The sequence below is a fragment of the Ochotona princeps genome, chromosome 3, assembly GCF_030435755.1.
Source record: "Ochotona princeps isolate mOchPri1 chromosome 3, mOchPri1.hap1, whole genome shotgun sequence".
Taxonomy (NCBI): domain Eukaryota; kingdom Metazoa; phylum Chordata; class Mammalia; order Lagomorpha; family Ochotonidae; genus Ochotona; species Ochotona princeps.
The window spans coordinates 43181795-43194042 of record NC_080834.1 but is presented as its reverse complement, the minus strand read 5'-3'; positions in this window follow the sequence as shown (position 1 = coordinate 43194042).

Here is a 12248-nt window from a genome sequence, read left to right as displayed (position 1 = left end):
GATCATATAATGCCAACCAAGTGGAAACCATGCTTACATGGATGGAGGACACAAACATTCATATTAAAAATGACTGTATGGGGCCCGGCGGCGTGGCCTAGTGGCTAAAGTCCTCGCCTTGAACACCCCGGAATTCCATATGGGCGCCGGTTCTAACCCCGGCAGCTCCACTTCCCAACCAGCTCCCTGCTTGTGGCCTGGGAAAGCAGTTGAGGACGGCCCAGAGCTTTGGGACACTGCACCCGCGTGGGAGACCCGGAAGAGGTTCCTGGTTCCCGGCTTCGGATCGGTGCGTACCGGCCTGTTGCGGCTCACTTGGGGAGTGAAACATCAGATGGAAGATCTTCCTTTCTGTTTCTCCTCCTCTCTGTATATCTGACTTTGTAATAAAAATAAATAAATCTTTAAAAAAAAATGACTGTATGCCAGGAACTCCAAAACAGACATAAGTAAGTAAAGGGAAATATAGAAAAACATTAAAAGGTAAACATTTATGTATCATAAAACCCTACCACAGAAGCTAAAAGTAATTGATCAAGTACAAAAAAGCATTTATGAATATCTGAAACTAATAAATGATAAAGGTTCAATGTCAAATGTCTTTTTTTGACATTTTTTAAAATTTATTCATTAATTACATTGTATTATGTGACACAGTTTCATAGGTTTGAAGACAGAGCCAGCAGAGTATCACCCCGATCAATTAAAAGCTCCAACATACCATCAGCAAAAATTTAGTTTATACACAACATATAACATACATAACATGTCATACATAACATCATATCATCTTAAATTAAGGCAAACATGTGGTATTTAACCTTTTGGGATTGGCTCACTTCCCTTAGCATTATGGTTTCCAGTTTGGCCCATTTGGCCACAAAGAACTGCATTTTGCTTTATTTAATAGCTGAGTAGTATTCCATGGAGTAGATGAACCATAGCTTTCTTATCCAATCCTCTGCTGATGGGCATTTTGGCTGCTTCCATGTTTTTGCAATTACTGATTGTGCTGCTATGAACATAGAGGTGCATGTTGGTTTCTCATAAAACAAGTGTTCTGGATATATTCCTAGGAGTGCTATTGCTGGATCATACGGAATGTCCAATGTCTTAAAAAAACTCTTATCACTGAGTAACCAAAATGAATTGGATCAATTAAAATATGAGGCAAGAACTGAAACCTTTTTCATAAGATCTGTAACTCACTGAAAGACACATGAAAATGTCAGTATAACTAGCAATGAAACAAATGCAAATCAGAATCACAATGAGATATTACTACAAAATGAGATAGCGACAATAGCAACAAACAAACTAATTTTAGAATAGGTTTGAGAAACAAGATTGCTGATGGAAATGTTAAGACACACAGTAGTTGTGAGAAAAAAATGATGTCACCTCAGTTAGATCAGAGGCTGTCATGTAACACACATACTGTATTCCTGGTTCTATCTTCAAATTATTTAAAACAGGTATTAAAGCAAATAATAGTATATGAAAATTCAATTTTCTGCAAATTGTATTTGCCATTAGCTCAGTCCATATATGTATACTATTTTTGAGCTAGGGCAAAAATGAATGCAAAACTAGAACAGTATTTGGAAATAATTGATAAAATGAATAAACAATGACATTATTTGACTTTTAAAATATTTTTAAAAGGTAACAATTTGCCTCAGTTGTGGCGATTGTTTAGCTTGCCTTATAACTACAAGAGCAACAATTCTGGGAGAAAAACAGCCAACAGCTGTTGGGCATTCTGGGCTTTGTTAATGCCAAGTCTGTTGTCTGTATCAATGAACCAGCATACTTGCCTTTTTTTTTTTTTTTGATTTGTCAGGGACAGAGCAGAGTATTCACCACACCACTGTAAACACAGACCAGCCCTGGCCACCCTACTACCACTGTCACTGTCATGAGCATGTGGGTTAGGTGTGCATTGTTAAAGGTTGGGCAGACATGTTGGAAAGAGGGTCCCAAGGGCTTGTTTGACATACATAAAATGATTTCTGGGGCTTCTACACATGCTGCCATTGTACTCACAAGTGATTGAGGGAGATGAGATGGTGTGAATCAGAAGGAAGATTCAAAAAGGCCTTTTTGACTCAGAGCAAAGCACCCACCCATGCAATCTAGAGTCAGGACTGTGGCAGCTGGGCCAGGCTATGAGCCAACACACGCTAGCACTCACACAAAAGCCAGGGTTGGCGGTATTCTGAGTCAGACAAGTCTGCAGCACACACCACTGAATCTCAGTCAGTTGGGCCATGCCACTGCACCTGCTGATACTCGCAAGAACCAGTTCTGGCAGTGGGCTTGATTGGCATCTTCACATATAAGACGACTTACATAAGGGATAGAACAACCAGCCTCTGATTCAACAGAGGATCTTGATGAAAGTCAGTATCACTAGCAGATTAAGCAACACTTCAGGCGTAATTCTCTACCAGGCATGTAAACGTACACAGGTATCAAAACAGAACCAGAGCCTGTAAGCGTAGGAAGGGGTATCTCATACCAAGTGTGATACATCCAACACCATCAGAATAACTCAGGCTGCTCAAGTAACACTTTCAGGACAGTTTTTTCCCTGGGTCCCTGAAATAAAGCCTGGGGAACATTTTTGTCTCAGGGCACTGTTGTTAAACAGCAGCAAGGAGTGGTACACTATCTCCCTTCTCCCTGCTTTCACAGGAGGGAGAGGTGGGGTCTTATCCCCATGCCATGCCTTTCCCCTGCATGAATCTGCAGTTCTCTTATGTATGTTACAACCATTTAAAAAGAAGTACATTTTAAAATGTACAATACTTTGGCCTTTATTGAGAACAAGTATTTTCACACAATGAATCACATGTGTTGAAGGTCATTATCACAGTTTGTCCTCTTGAAATTTGCTGAGTTACATCATTATTGTTGAAATAAAAGAATTACAGAAAATTACATTTATGTAACTCACTGTTACACTCTACTAATTGGAAACTAAATATACTCCCTAAATTATAATTTTATTGAGGAAGATATTGATAAGAACAGGTCATTATCAAATTAGTAAAAATATTACTAAATGTATCAAATATCAAATGAAACACCCAAAATAAACTGCTCAATCAATTATTATGCATATAAGTTAAATTAATTTCATTAAACGCAACTAACTACAAACGATGATTACATTAGTAGCTTAATGTTTAAGTTAAACTGGAAGAAAGTTACATTATTTTTTTTAAAATGCTTTTATAAGTCATAAAAAGCAAAATAGATCAATCGATTTTCAGAAGATTATTTCCTATACAACTTTATATTAATAAACATACATAAAACTTTCTTATTATTAGTATGCTGGGAAGTTTAGCAACTGATTTGTTATGAGCAAAAAAGTACACATTTTTACCTGAGTATATGATTAGTTTGTGGTACACCTACTTATACTATAGGTAGTTTGAAACTATCAGCAAAACAACTGACCATGGTGTTGATAAGGATTACTCACTAGACAGCTGTGGAACAAATAATTAGAAATTCATCTTTTAATGACTGATACCATAATATTTCTTTTAATGAATGATGCAACAACCTCCATTCTATACACTGTGGGTCAAGGAATAACACTAACTTTCATATGTATTGCTTATATACACATTTAATGAACCTAAAGCTATAATCCGTAGTGATTCCTTTGATGGATCAGAGAAATGTGAGCAAACAAACAAATACTTAAGGAACAGTTTTATTATTCTAGATGCCAGTGAAAGCATTCTTGGAACCAGAGTGTTGGTATAACAGGCTATTCCTCTGTCTGGGATGCCTGCGTCCTTTATATGTGCCAACACGTGCCCTGCCACTTCTAGTCCAGGTCCTGATTTTGGCTTGGGAAAGCAGAGGGGAATGCCCAAATCCTTGAACCTGTACACCCACATAGGACACTAGAAGGAATCTCCCTGCTCCTGGTGCTAGATCAGCTCAGCTCTGGCTGTTGTGGCAATTTGTGGAGTGAACCACCAGATTATGTGCTCGCGCTCTCTCTCTCTGTCAAACTCTGGCTTCCAAACAAAAATAAATAAACCTCTACAAAAAGAAATTTGTGGAATGAAGCATGTCAAAATACCAATCTCAGTTTGATTTTAGTAGTTTATTTAAGCTTGACTTTGAATTAACCAAAAAAGTAATGGCTCTAGTGTGAGAACCAGAATTAGATGGTGTCACTGTGGACCACAAAGATGGTTGTTTCCCCAGTCGTCCATACATACAATATCAGGATACATTTAAAAACCAGAATGATGGACATAATGATTGTTTTTGAAGTACTATACTCTTGTAATAATATAAGGGGAATTATTGGGGGGGGGTGGTTGAAGAGGGAAGAGGATAAATCCAATAAATAAATAAATAAATAAATAAATAAATAAATGAATAAATAAATAAATAATTTTATTGGAAAGACAGATGTACAGAGAGAAGGAGAGACAAAGATCTTTCATAAGATGGTTCCCTCTCCAAGTGATTATAATGGCCGGAGTTTAGCTAATCCAAAGCCAGGAGCCAGGAGCTTCTTCCATATCTCGTACATAGGTTCAGGCTCTTAAGGCTTTGGACCATACTCTACTGCTTTCCCAGGCCACAAGCAGGGGGCTGGATGCAAAGAGGAGCATCTGACACACAAACTGCCACCCATGTGGGACCCTGGTGCTTGCAGGGAGGATTAACTAATTGAACCATCATACCAGCCCCCAGCAGTTGAAAATTTTGATTCCAATTGCTACCAGGACACTATGTGAAATCATAGCTTTTATGTGAAATTAATTCTGAACTTTAAGGCTGGAAGTAAATTTAAAGAAGTGAAAAAACGGTCAGCTATGAGCATTTAAGTACTTGCTAAGAATGTTCATACTTGGTGTATGGAAGAAAAATTTATTTATGTCTTTTTTATACATAGTGTCTTTACGTTTGTTGTCTATTGACTAACTATAAACACACATAAACATGTAAGTATTCCTACCACTTTTCAGTGGCTGTAATTAGGTTCACTTCCAACCTCCTTTTAAGAGAACTCTTGTGCTCAGTGTTGATAATTTGGGCAGAGATTACTACACTTGATTGCTACAGCCAAAAGGGCAAGAAGCAGCGTGGCAGAGAACATTTCTGAGTACTTCTTCATATTGAATCAGCTTTGCACCTAAGGCATTGCTTTGAACCTGTGGACACTGACCCTGGACTCGAATGATAACTCAGGTTTTTGCTGAGCCTCTATCATGATTACCCATGACAAATGGAACAGATTTTACAAACAGCCTCACACCAATAATGCTTTTGGATTGCTTGTTGTGTTCACTTTCAGAGCTAAAAGAACCATTTTTCTTCTAATCCTTGAGGACAAAAATGTATTAGTCTTTCCACCTCTAATCCAATCACTGACATTTTTCCTCCTCTGAGTAAAAAATCGTGTGGAGTCTGTTGGTCATTATATCTACTGGCTTATGAAAGCTTCAATGCAGCAGAAAATTTCTACATTCTTCTGTAACATAAAACATAGAATTTTGACTGTGTATAAAATAATGTTAGGTGATTCAGAATAAAGCTGTATTAATCTTTTTATTGTTGCACATTAAATGGCAATTTAACAATAAATGTAGCATGTGGGTAGCTCTATATAGAAATAAACATGTCAACAATTGTACTGCATTCCTATATATAATTTACTATGTACAAACAAACATGATTTTATTCAGAAGGACTAAGTTACACTGCTTAATGGCAGGCTAATAGGAAATCTCCTATGCCCATGCTATTAAACAGTAACAAATATATACTAATCTAAAATTATATGTTGTGGGCTGTGGAGCTGATTTACATTCCTTAAGCTGAGCACTCAGGAATCGGGCCTAAGGCAGTAGCACCTAGCCTTTGCAGACTCATTGGTGTCCTATTGTCCTGTTGATGGGCTTGGGGGAAAGAGGAGACAATATGGTAATAAAGAGGCTTGTGGAGGACGGCTCGAGGAGTCGGCTCCCAGCACTTGTAACACCATCATGGTCTCCGTGTGTCGGTGCTTTTCGCTCGGACATTCGCCGTGCCTACTACGCCGGCTCAGCTAGCCGCGACAAATGGCGCCGTAACGTGGGGCATGGCACAGCGCAAAGGACGTCCGAGGGACCCCTGGAACTACAAAGGTAAGGAATTAAGGAATAAGGAATTTTGAATTAAGAATTCGGAATTTGGGAATTCTGCAGGGGCATAACTGATTTAATCCCCAGACCCTCTCCCTGTGCTAGGGCACGAGGGACAATCTGAGGGACCCCTGGAACTCTGGAGGGGCAAATTAATCTCATCCCCAGACCTTCTCCCCGTTCAGGGGCACGAGGGACAATCTGAGGGACCCCGGAAATCCGGAGGCAAGTTTAGGATTTAACTCTAGAGGGGCATAATTAATTTCATCCCCAGACCTTCTCCCCGTCTTGGGGCACGAGGGACAATCTGAGGGACCCCGGAAATCTAGAGGCAGGTTTTATAATTTTTACAGGGGCATAAGTAAAATTTATCATGGGGCAAGAACTCTCTAAAATGCAAGTAATTAAGGGAATCCGAGATCTGCTCCAGTCACTAGGCACCGACACTAAGCTTAAGGCCTCGCAGAGTTTTTTTGAAACTGTCTGCGACGTATTCCCATGGTTTGCTTTCATTGTAGTCATCTTTTTTCTCTGGCGCTTGCTAAATATTGCTTGGTCATCCCGTCAAGCAGTGGTGGAAGCCCGCCGTAAGAAATTGTCTGTTAAAAGTAGGAGACAGCTACAAACCAGGGTAAATAAGGAGAAGGAGCCCCAGACAAGACAAAGTCTGGAGAAAGTGCGCGAAGGAGATTTGTGGTCCTCTTCTGAGGAGGATGAGAAGGAAAAGGATGGAAGTGAGTTTGCTGAGGATCCTCCACCTGTAGAGCGTGTGCCAAACAAAAGTCCCTCTTGGACAGGCACAGAGCTCTCTGCGCCGCCTGAGCCATTGGCGCCATCATGTCTGAGCACAGTTGTAAAAGGTTTACAGGAGCAACTTCAGCGCCTCTCCCTTCAGTTGAGGCAGGAGCAGAGTGGATGCACTGTTGGGGCTTGTGCTGGACCCCCGCTTTCAACTTCTCTTTCAGCTGTGGAACGTGCGGTAAAGCAAGCACAGGAGCAGGGAGACCCTGAGGCAGCTACCCTTGCTAGGCGCTTTACCTTCCCGGTAGTTGAGGTAGAGAATCAGCAGGGGCAGAGAGTCAGACAGCACCTGGCACTGTCCTTTAAGGACATAAAGAGTCTGAGGGACGCTGTTGCCACATATGGTCCATCGGCCCCCTTTACTGTTTCCATGATTGAAGCCTTAGCACCTAACAATTTGACTCCGGCCGATTGGAAACAGCTCTGTAAGGCTACTCTGGATGGGGGCGATTTTCTAATGTGGAAATCTGAGTTCTTTGAGCTTTGCCTTGACACAGCACGGCAGAATACCCAGGCAGGCTTTCCTGAGAGAAATCATGATATGTTGACAGGAGAGGGGAATTTTGCTAATGTACAGGATCAGATTAATTATGACCCAGGAGTTTATGCACAGACCGCTGCTGCTGCAGTGAGGGCCTGGAAGTCTTTATCACCAAAGGGCTCGCTACATTTACATCTCTCTAAAATTGTCCAAGGCCCGGACGAGCCTTACCAGGCATTTGTAGATCGCCTACTGGTAACTGCAGATAGGGTATTTGGTGATGCAGATCAAGCCATGCCTTTTGTAAAGCAATTAGCATATGAAAATGCCAACAAGTGGTGCCAGGAAGCAATTAGACCTTGGAAGCATGAGCCCCTTAACACGTATCTTAAACTTTGTAAAGACATTGGGGAAGGACAGATAATGGGTGCAGCCATTGCAGAGGCATTGCGTGGTGGCAGAACCGTGGGCTCAGGAGCTCGCCCAAAAATAGGATGTTTTAAATGTGGCCGGCTAGGACATATCCGCCGGAACTGCCCACTCCAAGGTTGTGGACAGGCTGCTAATATGGACAGGCAGTCCCCAGGAGTTTGCCCTCGATGCCAACATGGAAAACATTGGGCAAATGAATGCAGGTCCAAGACAGTCATCTCCAGGCAGCCATCTGTGCCGGGAAACGGGAGCAGGGGCCAGCTCCGGGCCCCGCAAGCACCAATGTACGGGGCAGCGATTCAGTTTGTTCCTCAGGGACAAAGGCCATTCATGACCTTGTCCGAGGGAGCACAGGCAGTGGAGGATGGGACCTCCATACCACCTCCTACATAGTATTGACACCCCAAATGGGGGTACAGGATATTCCTACAGGAATTTATGGACCACTACCCCCTGACACTGTAGGGCTTCTGCTGGGATGTAGCAGCACAGCCTTGAAAGGAGTTCATATTACCCCAGGAGTGATTGATGCAGACTATACAGGGGAAATTAAAGTTTTAGCCAGTGTTCATGCTGGGGTTGCAGTGTTGCCCCAAGGGGCACGAATAGCACAGTTAGTGCTGCTCCCCACAGTGAAGTCAGATAATGCTTGCAGGCTTGGACAGAAGAAAGCAGGGTTTGGTTCCAGTGGTGAAGCCTCTGTTTATTGGGTTGCTGATATGGCAAGCCGCCCTACTTTGGAGTTGAGTATAGAAGGAAAGAAATTTACTGGGCTTCTAGACACTGGTGCCGACACCACTCTTATTTCACAGAAATATTGGCCCCCAGGTTGGCCTGTTACACCCACCATGACCACTTTACAAGGTTTGGGGATTACCCAAAGCCCCCTAGCTAGCTCCAGGCCTCTAGCCTGGAGGGATAAGGAAGGAAATGGTGGCCATGTTACCCCCTATGTAGTACCAGGTCTGCCAGTTAATTTGTGGGGGAGAGATGTTTTGCAACAAATGGGAGCAGTATTAGTATCTGGTCAGGAATTAGCTATGCAGCAGATGGAGAGGTACGGCTACATTCCTGGAAAAGGTATAGGAAGAAAGCTGCAAGGAATTACTCAACCAATCTCCGTGGAACATAAGAAGGATAAAGAAAGGGCTAGGGCATTTTCCCTAGGGGCCATTGTGATGGCGGCTAAGGTTACTCCACAGAAGATTACATGGAAAAGTTCTCAACCCGTTTGGATTGACCAATGGCCCCTTTCTACAGAAAAAATAGCCGCCGTTAAGGAAATAGTTCAAGAACAGCTAGCTGCTGGACATATTGTCCCTTCCACTTCACCTTGGAATACACCTATTTTTGTGATTAAAAAGAAATCAGGGAAGTGGAGACTTTTACAGGATCTCAGAGCAGTGAATGCTACCATGGAGATAATGGGATCACAGCAGCCAGGATTACCACTGCCTTCTGCCATTCCAAAAGATTTTAATATTGTTGTGATTGATTTAAAGGATTGTTTTTTTTCCATTCCTCTTCATCCAGAAGATTCACCTCGTTTTGCTTTCAGTGTGCCTTCTGTTAATTTGCAAGAACCATTTGAACGTTACCAATGGAAATTTTTACCCCAAGGAATGGCTAATAGTCCTACTATGTGTCAGATTTATGTGGCTGCCGCCTTAAAACCGGTGCGCGCCAGCTTTCCCTCTGTTATGATCGTTCATTATATGGATGATATTTTGCTGGCAGCTCTATCTACTCAGGTGTTGCAATCCTGTTTGTGTAAGTTACAGCAAGAGTTAGAAAAGGCAGGATTAGCTATAGCCCCAGATAAAATACAACTTGTTTCTCCATTTAATTATTTGGGATTTCAACTTTTTCAGAATTGTGTTAAACCCCAAAAAATTTCCATAGCCACAGAAAAGCTGCGAACTCTTAATGATTTTCAGAAATTGTTAGGGGATATAAATTGGATGAGGCCCAGTTTGAAACTTACTAATGCAGATTTGAAACCTTTGTTTGACATCTTAAAAGGTGACTCCTCTCCAACATCCCCTAGGGTAATGACTATGGAGGGACTTCAAGCCCTACGCAAAGTTGAGATAGCGATTGAACAATCCCATTTGACCAGGATTGATTACAGTACTCCACTTTTATTTATTGTTATAGCATCCTCATATACACCTACAGGGATATTTTATCAGCAGGGACCTATTTTGTGGGAACATTTGCATGTCTCTCCTGCTAAGACAATTGTGCCTTACTATTTGGCCATAGCAGAGTTGATACAAAAGGCCACTAAAAGCAGCCTAAGACATTTTGGGAAGGTCCCAGATACCATTATTGTTCCATACACTCAGAAGCAGCTTTTGTGGTTGCAGAATATGGAAGAGACCTGGTCAATACTTTTGAGTACTTTAAATGTTAATTTTGACAACCACTATCCCAAGGACCCCATTGTACAATTTTTTATTTTGCATCCTGTTGTTTTTCCACTTGTAACCTCTCTTCAACCATTGCCAGAAGCTTTAACTGTTTTCACTGATGGGTCGTCAAACGGTCAGGCAGCTTTTGTAGTAGATGGCCAGGTTACCACCATCCCCACATCTTTTGTCTCTGCACAGGTTGTAGAATTGGTGGCCGTTCTTGCCGTCTTTCAAACATTTTCCATGCAGCCCTTTAATTTGTATTCTGATAGTGGATATGTTGCCCATTCCCTTCCTGTGCTGGAGACTGCGGGCCAAATTTCTTCCCACTCCACAGCAGCATCTCTATTTGCTAAAATTCAGGCCTGTATTTGGGCCCGCAAAGATAAATTCTTTGTGACTCATATTCGAGCCCATACAGGTTTACCTGGGCCCTTGACATCAGGAAATGCGGCTGCAGATTCAGCCACCAAATTGGTGGTCTCAGCTCTTGAAGAAGCTCAAAAGGCACATGCTAGATTTCACTTGAATTCTAACACGCTTCGTTTGCGCTTTAGTCTGACTAAGGAACAAGCCAGAACCATCGTGAAGCAATGCTCAGTGTGCCCTCAATTTTTACCTGTTCCTCGTTATGGTGTAAATCCCAGAGGACTGTTGCCCAATCATGTCTGGCAAATGGACGTGACACACATCCCAGAGTTTGGGACACTAAAGTATGTGCATGTCACTATCGATACTTGTTCTGGATTTATTTTAGCTACTCCTCAGACAGGAGAACAAGTCAGACATACTCTAGCCCATTGCTATGCATGTTTTTCCATCTTGGGAACTCCTAAAGTTATCAAAACTGATAATGGTCCTTGCTATACTAGCAGCAAGTTTCATGATTTTGCTGCCTCCCACCATATACAATTAATTACAGGTATTCCTTATAATCCTCAAGGACAAGGTATTGTGGAACGTGCCAACCGTACTATTAAGGATTACCTTATTAAAACCAAAAAGGGGGAATATAGCACTCCCCGAGATCATTTGAATCTTGTATTATTTATTTTAAATTTTCTAACATTGGATGCTGAAGGACGGTCTGCTGCAGATCGTCATTGGAATCCGTCTCAGAAGCAGAAAGGTTATGTTATGTGGAAGGACCCCTTGACTGGTAAGTGGCTAGGCCCAGATCCCGTCCTCATTTGGGGGCGAGGATCAGTTTGTGTTTTCCCAGAAAATGAAAATGGTCCGAGGTGGATTCCTGAGAGGCTTGTCCGGCAAGCTTCTGCTGCAGAGTCTTATGAGAGCTCGGATACTGGACAAGATGATGGCATTTGAGTCGGAAGATCAACGGGACAAGCAAGTATATTAGGCCTTTATATTTAACATAAGTATATCAGTATTTTGTCGCTGTTCTGCAGCGTGTTCCCTGACTGTTGGCAAAGCCGAAGTTTATCGGTGGCTTTGGACTTTGTTCTCTGAGAGGCATGTGGGATGGGGGAGGAAGTATTGAGCCTTGCTATTACCCATCCGTGCTTTGATTTGAAACTCCTTTTGTTTTGTTTATTTTTTCCCCACCTTGTCTTGGAGTCACCAGAGCATGTCTCTCCCAGGACAAATGCTTATCTTAACAGGTACTTACTTCCCCAACAGACAAGGGTGACATTTGCATTTCTATTCCCCACCTGAAGCCTCAGCCCACTTCTCCAGGCATTGGCAAGGAGGAGGGCTTCAGACTGGCCTCTTTATCATTTGAAAGGGACCAAAGAAGTTGGCCAGTGACACCTTTCTGGCCTTTTGTCACAGGGCCAGGTACCTTGGATACCAGGAATTTTCTTTGTTTTTGGAGAAACATCTTTGAGAGGAAACTTTACGGGTTTTTCTCTCTTGTTTCTCCTCCCGCCACTATGGCAGAGGATTAGTTCCTTCTTTCCTCTGAACCTGAGGACTCGCTCTTGTGAGTGA